Genomic DNA, 8,126 nt, shown 5'->3' on the forward strand with positions numbered 1-8,126 from the left:
TACAAATATTTCCTCTCAGCTCTGCTTAACAATCAGCAGTCATGAAGGGTCCTAATTACAACAATAAATTGGGCCTAGGGCAACTACCTCCTGCTCCATAATTAGAGAAGACTGTTTATAGTGGCCCTTGCAGTCAATCCATCTCTTTAGCACTGGAAAGTCACTTAAGCTCATGATGGTCACTGAGTGTGAATGGGGAAGCCTGCGGCAGTTGATAGTATCAGGCACTCAGAGGCCCCTGCAGTCCCTCCAAGTTGTAGATCCTGTACAATTAGGAAAATGCATCTGTGTGAAAGGGAGAGCAGCCCACAAGGCCTAGGGACCAAGTTAGCCTGTCCTTGGTATTTACTGAGCCCAGATGTCTTTATCTTCTGGGCAGGAAGTCAAAGTCTGTCCAGATGGCATCTTGATTGCTTTCGGCCCACTGATTAAATTTCTAAGGCTGACATCTCTTCCAAACATCCTCTCCAGTCCATGAAAATGTGCTTGTCAGATAAGTGCCAGGAAGGATTTCTGAAGACTAAGGCAAACCAACAAAGTCTCACAGTGAACCTGAGAGACTGGGTGTTTCGACGGTTAGGTTTTTTTCACCGGGCTGGCTTCACGGGTGGGTAACAGACGACCAGGGACTCATGGCTGGGTTGTAGGCAGTATCTCTTTATTCATGCAGGGCGCAGCACTAAGACGACCTAAGTTAAACTCAAAGTAAAGTACTCTAACACTCACAATGCTGTCTTTATATATACTTGCGAAGTAGGGTAGAAACAGGATGTGACATAGAGAGGGTGGAGAGAAAAGTGACTGGTGAAAATCAGAGTGTGACAAAGAGGGGGCAGATTAGGCGAGAATCCTATCACTGAACCACAAATGCCCTGGAGGGAGGGTGGAACTTGTTAACAGTGGTTATGTAAATAGAATGAAGTGGTTATGTAAATAGAATAGTGTTAAGCAGGGGGGATTTAAACCAAATGAAACAGAAGGGGTCTCATGCATACCAACAACTGGGACCTCTGCATCTCACAGATTTCCTGCCACCTGGTTGAGGTGTGGGGAGTCTCTGCACTTTGTGAAGGACCCGGATCACGACTCTGGGAACAGACAGACAAGAGTCCTCCACTTCCTAATTTTTTTGTTACCCTTGAACCACTCTAAACTCAAATGACTGACCTGTGAATTTGGAATAATATTGGGGTATCACTAGTAGTCTTTTAATGTTTTGCTTATTTCTCACATAGAGACATAGAAATTGAGAGGGAAGGGAGAGAGAAAGGTAGACCTTTAGCAGTGATTCACTGCTCATGAACTTCTCCCCTGAAGGTGGGGTCTTGGGATTTGAAATGGGGTGCTGTGCACTATAATATGTGCACTCTACTGGATGTGACATGCCCAGCCCTGGCATGTCACTAGTACTTGTGCCAACACTACCTCAACAAATTACTCTGAAGATTATATGAGATAGTGGATATCAAGTGATTATAAGAGTAACTGGACCCCTGAACATTTTGTTTTAATAGTCTTGTTCATTTTGTCTCTAGATTCATTTTGCCTTTTGATGATCTTCTCCTTAAAAATACAAACCCAGAGAATGAGAAGTACCAGGTAGGGCACATACTTTGCCATACGTATAGCCAGATATGAAGCCCAGCATTACATAGGAGTATGGGAATTCCAAAACACCACCCCAAGTTGTTCATTCGTTCTCTCTCTCTCTCTCTCTCTCTCTCTCCACTCAATGAAAAAGTTGTCTTGATACAGCAGTAATAGGGTATAATAAGGTATAAATTTAGTCCTTGTTGGTTTGCCCTTCCTAAGTACTGCTGAGTGGAAGCAACATAGATGATGTTCTTTTTATACAAATGAGACTTTCTAAGTCACATAGATAGCTAGATCTTAATATTGTTGAACTCCTGTCAATTCCTGCTATTCCTGCTTCTACTAGAAAATCAGGGTTTCACATGGAACAAAGGAATTAGCAAGAGCTTCCCCATCCTGACCCCAACAAATGCTTCCTGCCATGCCGACGAGACATTATGAGACTACTATAACAAAGAAAGGGTACCATACTATCATTTACAGAAATTGCCACGCACATCTTTGCTAGTTCTGAAAATGTTTTCTTTTCATTTTCCACTATAAAGGGTAGAAAGAATTTGATCTAATACAACCCTTGCAATATAAGACTGATAAAAGAAAGTGTGTGGAAATATTCCAGAATGGCTAAAAGTAAAAGGTTTAATAATATAAATAATTTCAACACTTGAAAATGCCAGACTCCTATTGCTGACTTTAATATTCTAAGAAAAAAAATGACAAGTTTAGGTTATATTTTTTTCTGCAAGGATTATTTTTGGGGTTTAGTGCCTACACAACTCTATCGTGGCCTTTTTTTTTTTTCACATATATATTGTCTCTGGGGTTATTGCTGGTGCTCAGTGCCAGCATTACAAATCCACTGCTCCTGGGGGCCATTTTTTCCATTTTATTGGATAGGACAGAGAAAAATTGAGAGTGAAGGAGGAGATAGAGAGGGAGAAAGAAAAGACACCCAAAGACCTGTTTCACCACTTGTGAAGCATTCCCCCCTGCAGGTGGGGAGCCTGGGGCTTGAACCTGGATCCTTGAACAGGTCTTTGTACTTCATACTATGGGCACTTAATCAGTTGTGCCACTACCTAGCCCCCGACTAACTATAGTTTTCTTTTCTTTTATCTAGATAGAAGATGAGAGACAGAGAGATATTGAGAGGGGTAGAGAGACATAATGAGAAAGGAAGATAACATACAACTACAATTCTGAAGCATCCCTCTGAATGTCCTGCCATGTGGTGGTCAAGGACTTAAACCTAGGTTCTCACAAATGGTAACATGTGCACTCTACAAGATAAGTTACCTCTCCCCACAACACCCTGGATGAGATTATTTTTAAATTTATCTTTAGTTTTCTGACTTTAAAGTATAACTGTTTGAACCACTTTATATCAGAGTTGAGAATTTTATCTCAGAAGCATAATTCCCTAGTCCCTATATCCTATGAATATCATATTCATTTAAAGCTTGGGGGAAGAAACTTAGGGATGTTTATTAACATGTCTGAATTTATAAAATGCACTTGGTAAAAGATAAATTAGTGACTGGCACTGATGTTACGGCTAATTGCACATAAGGCATGACAAATCACCTAATAATATAACACAGATTTCCAGAACCATATGTGTGTGACTCAGTAACCACAGATCATAGTGAAAGCCAGATTTGGAGAAATGTCCCAACATCAGACAGCTTGAATTTGTTACAATGCAGGCCTCTGAGGAGCAAATATTTTCAACATCACTATCTTACAAATAGTGAAGATTGGGACAAGAAATGTAAACTGTCCCTAGATCGAGCAATAAGCAAACAAACAAAATTCTCTCTTTCCCAGAAGCCAGAGGACTTAGTTTTTAAAAGTTGAAACCAGCCAAAAGTATTTTTTAGTTGACTGTGTCATGGGAAATTCATGGCAGGTCGTGGGCCTTTTTTTGTTGGATATAGACTGCTATGATGCATCATAGCAGAACAAACTCAAGGTAGAGCAGCAAAGGTAGGGGCTCCCCCACTCTCTGAAGGGAAGCTGGGTCAACATGCTCTGCCACTTGAGAAAGACTGGTCTTTCTCAAATGAGTGCCCCCCTGGAATGTTCCTAGCTGTGACCATGAACTGCAAGTATAAACTGATGCAGAGGTTACACAGGCTCTGGTGCTAAATCTGAATAGATATGGGCCCTAGGTCAGATTAATGGGGTTTACAGTTAATGGTATTTGCCTACTTTCCCCACAATTGAGAGCTACTCTCTTGCCTAATCTAGATTTCTGGTCATATTCTCAACCCTGACACCATCTTCCCAGACAATAATTTTAGCCTATCTGCATGCTAGGTATATGATTCAGTCAAAAATTACTAAAGTCAAGGGCCCCTTGGAATATACCTAAAATAGACTTCCCAGCTTCTTCTCACATGAAAACCCTTAGTTCCATCTGCTCTATTGTTACCTTTTGGTTCCTGTTTATTAAATAACAAGTCCTGCTTTATATCTTACTGCCTTTCAGCCACCAAGTTTCAGACACTACCGTGACTTCTCTGGGCAGACAACCTCACCAATATGTCCTGGAACCCCGCCTCCCCAGAGCCCTATTCCCCTAGAGAAAGATAGAAACATGACAGGAATATGAATCAACCTGCCAACATCCATGTTCAGCAGAGAAGCTATTACAGAAGCCAGACCTTCCACCTTCTGCACTCCATAAAGAATTTTGGTCCATAATCCTAGAGAAGAATAAAGAATAGGGACCCTTCCAGTGGAGGGGATTGAATATATAACTCTGGTGGTGGGAACTATACCCCTGTTATCCTACAATTTTGTTAATCATTAATTAAATAACTGATACAATTTAAAAAATAAATTATGAAGGATTTAGAATAACAAAAACAGGAGGGGTAGAGAAATCACCACTTCTGGAGCTGTAGCAACAGGAGCAGCAAGATGAAATTCTCCACACAACTAAGTTTGAAATCAAGTAGGACATGAGGGCAGCCATTTTCCCTTTCCAGGCTGGAGAGAACCCTCTTGACTGATTTGCGGGTTTGCCTCCCTGGTGACCTCACAATGCCATCAGTTGCAAAGGAAGCAGCACAGCAGTAGGAGAAGACCTAAGGACTCTGTTACACTGTATTTTTGGAAAATCCTTAGAGAGAAGTACCATCAACTTACAAGAGGACTTTCCTTCTGGGTTTGTGCCTCTCACCGTTGTGGCATAATCCTTGGATAAAACAAATAGACATGGAGAAGTTCAACAATAAGCAATAAGGCTGATAATAAAATATACTTGACTATTCAGGCCAAATTTTAGATGCAAGTAGGTTTAACCCTCTGGAGACTAAGGGGAAAGCAGGCATGACCCAAAAGCAGAACAAAAACTGAAAGTACATGAGGGAGGGGAAAGATAAAGCAGTTTAACATAAACTGGTATCCAAAAGCTAAAACAGGACTTACAGATTAAATTCTTTACTGTAGTTAGATTACAAAAAGCATGTTTTGGCTTGCAGATTCTCGAAAGAATGTACATTCTTCTTTTGTTTGTCTTTAAGAAAGAATATAGAGAGCCAAATGAGGAGCCAACACTCACCCAACTATAATCACAGAGTTCCACAAGGCAGTGAATGAACAAGGCACCCACACACAGAAAGGTGCTATTCTACAGAGTCCACTATGGGGTGGCAGGTGATCTGAGGGATAAAATGCATAAACTTAGTGGAATTAAAAACTGAACACCCCTGTAGTCTTGTTAATATTTCCCTTTTATGAATAGATTTAAAAAACAACAACAACACCACCAACAAAAATTATTTAGGGTTTCTTATGGGAATAAGAGGCTTAGATTTTATGAGAAGTCTCAGAACTCACAAATCTGATGTTTTTGCACTATTGTGATTATTAATTAATAAATTAACTTGCGATGCCCTTTCTCTCCCTCTCCCTCGTTGTGTCTCGTAAGAACTGGTTCTTAGAATGGATGCCAGCAGTTTCATTCCTTAATGGGCTCTGTGAATTGAGAAGAGTAATCATGACATCCATTACTTCAATCAAACCACTTTTTCTAATTTTTGTAGTTTCCAGGAAGTAAAGCCATGAGGGTTGGGTGGGGGGGGGGGGGAGCTATTGCTACAGCAAATGTAACTCCTTTTTCTTAAAAATAGAGGCAGAGCAGACAGAGAGGCAGGGAGAGTGTCAAAGAGACCACAGCACTAAAGCTTCTGTCAATACAGTGGAAGCAGTCTCAAACCTAGGTTGTGCTCATGACAAAGCAGCACACTGTCCAAGTGAGATATTTCACCAGCCCAATGTAACTCCATTTTATTGGCTCAACTAATGACCACTACAGAAATAAAATGGTAATTATTATTCTGAAATAGAATGATAGAATTTTAGATGAAAAAACCTTAGAGTTATGCTAATTTGCTTTTTACAGATGAAGAAGTTAGGCACAGAAAGACTTCCCCAATGGCAGAGCTTGGATTAGAATTTCTGTCAGTCTTTTTTTAAAAAAAAAAAAAATATATATATATATATATTTAATTATTTATTTTTTTCTTTTTTTAATTTATAAAAAGGAAACATTGACAAAACCATAGGATAAGAGGGGTACAACTCCACATAATTCCCACCACCAGAACTTCGTATCCCATCCCCTCCCCTGATAGCCTTCTCATTCCCTAACCCTCTGGGAGTATGGACCCAAGGTCATTGTGGGATGCAGAAGGGGAAAGGTCTGGCTTCTTTAATTGCTTCCACACTGAACATAGGCATCTACAGGTCAATTCATACTCCCAGACTGCCTCTCTCTTTCCATAGTGGGGCGGGGCTCTAGGGAAACAGAGCTCCAGGACATATTGGTGGGTGTCAGTCTTTTTCTTAAGATGTCTAGAAAGTTTTTCAGGTAGACAGATTGCTAGGGAATATAAAACATGAGTTTTTATTGCTATTGGAGATTTTTTACTTATAAAAAGGAATAATTGATACAGCAATGTAACAATGATTTCCCAATACCTGAAAGACTGTGGAGTAGAAAGGGATTTAAATAAAAAAAGAAAATATCCAGAGAAACAAAGACCATTGTGAGGAAGTTAGAGGACAGAGTTCAGAGGTTCAATATAATTTAAAATATGATAAAACTTTGTGCTGTGGGATTGTCAAGTTTTCTGTCTGCTGAGAAATTTTTAGAATAGACTAGAAGATAATGTAGTATGTTTCCTCTGTAGAAAAAAGTGGCATAAGAGGTGTGAAGAAGAGGATTCAGGCATGAAAATCATTTGGATGAAGTGACCTTTAAGAGTATGTGATTCTTTACAACCTGGGAACAAATAAGGGTTCTATTCTTGTCTCCATACTCTAAAACCTATCTCCCCATCTATTTGCAATAGTTTAAATTTTAATCTATTTCATATTTCAGGGTATTATGCCCTGAATATTTGATTTGAATGCTGTGGCAGAAGGTCACTCATATTCATTTATTTTCCTTTACTCTTATACACTTGCAGGAGTCTTTTGAATCCATTATGCAAAAATATGTAAATCACATGCAAATTGTGTGGCCTCAGAAAATGACAAAATCTTATGGCCTTAACTGAGCCATCAAAACTTTCTTTAAGAAGGAAAGTAATATACTTTTTCAGTGTCTCTAGGCCAGGAGACAATTTCCTGAGGACGATATTTACATGACATTGAAAATGGTTAGTCAGAGGAATCTTTCCTTCGCATTCTTCATATTTATATAGAATCTTAAGGTTAAGAAAGGATTTTCACATAGATGAACCCTTTTGATCTTGTAATTACCCTGTAAAGCAGGCAGAACAGAATTTGGAATTTATTTTCTATTTCTCAAATAGGGAAACAGATTAAGAGAAGTGAGATGACTCATCTGTGTTCAGTCAGTTGATAAATGAAGGGTTTGAGACTTAGGTTAGGGCAGGGCCACCTTTCATTCCAGAACCCTCCCCTCGACAATGGCACACACCTTCCTAAAAAATTGCAGGTCTTTTGTAAATCTGCATTTGCTTAGACTGCATTTTTCTTAAAGTACTTTAGACAGGACTTTTTTTTAAAAGTGTCTTGTTATTTTATGTTTTATTGAAAGAGAGATGCAGAGAGAAAAATACAGAGAAAGGATATCTATATAGGGAAAGACCAGAGCACTGCTCAGTACTAGCTTATGATGGTGCTGGGAACGGAGCCTTGGGACTTCAGGCATGAAAAAATTTTGCTATGTCCCCACCACTTTAGAGAGGACCTTTTGGTGAAGAGTTGAGCAGAAAAATCTAGCCCAGACACAGCACCAAACATACCTCTTCCAACCTCCTCTGTTTTTCAGTCTTCTCGGAAATTTCAAGGTGAACTGTCATCACACCTTTCCCACTCTTGTAATTACCCTGTAAAGAAGGCAGGACAGAGTTTGGAATTTATTTTCTATTTATCAAATCAGGAAACAGATTAAGAGAAGTGAGATGACTTCTTCTGGAAGCAAAATTCGGACTTAAACTATTACATAATGATAGTGTATAGTAAGACTATATCTGAAATCCAAATCTACCCTT

This window comes from Erinaceus europaeus, chromosome 5, assembly GCF_950295315.1.
Source record: "Erinaceus europaeus chromosome 5, mEriEur2.1, whole genome shotgun sequence".
In the NCBI taxonomy this organism is placed as follows: domain Eukaryota; kingdom Metazoa; phylum Chordata; class Mammalia; order Eulipotyphla; family Erinaceidae; genus Erinaceus; species Erinaceus europaeus.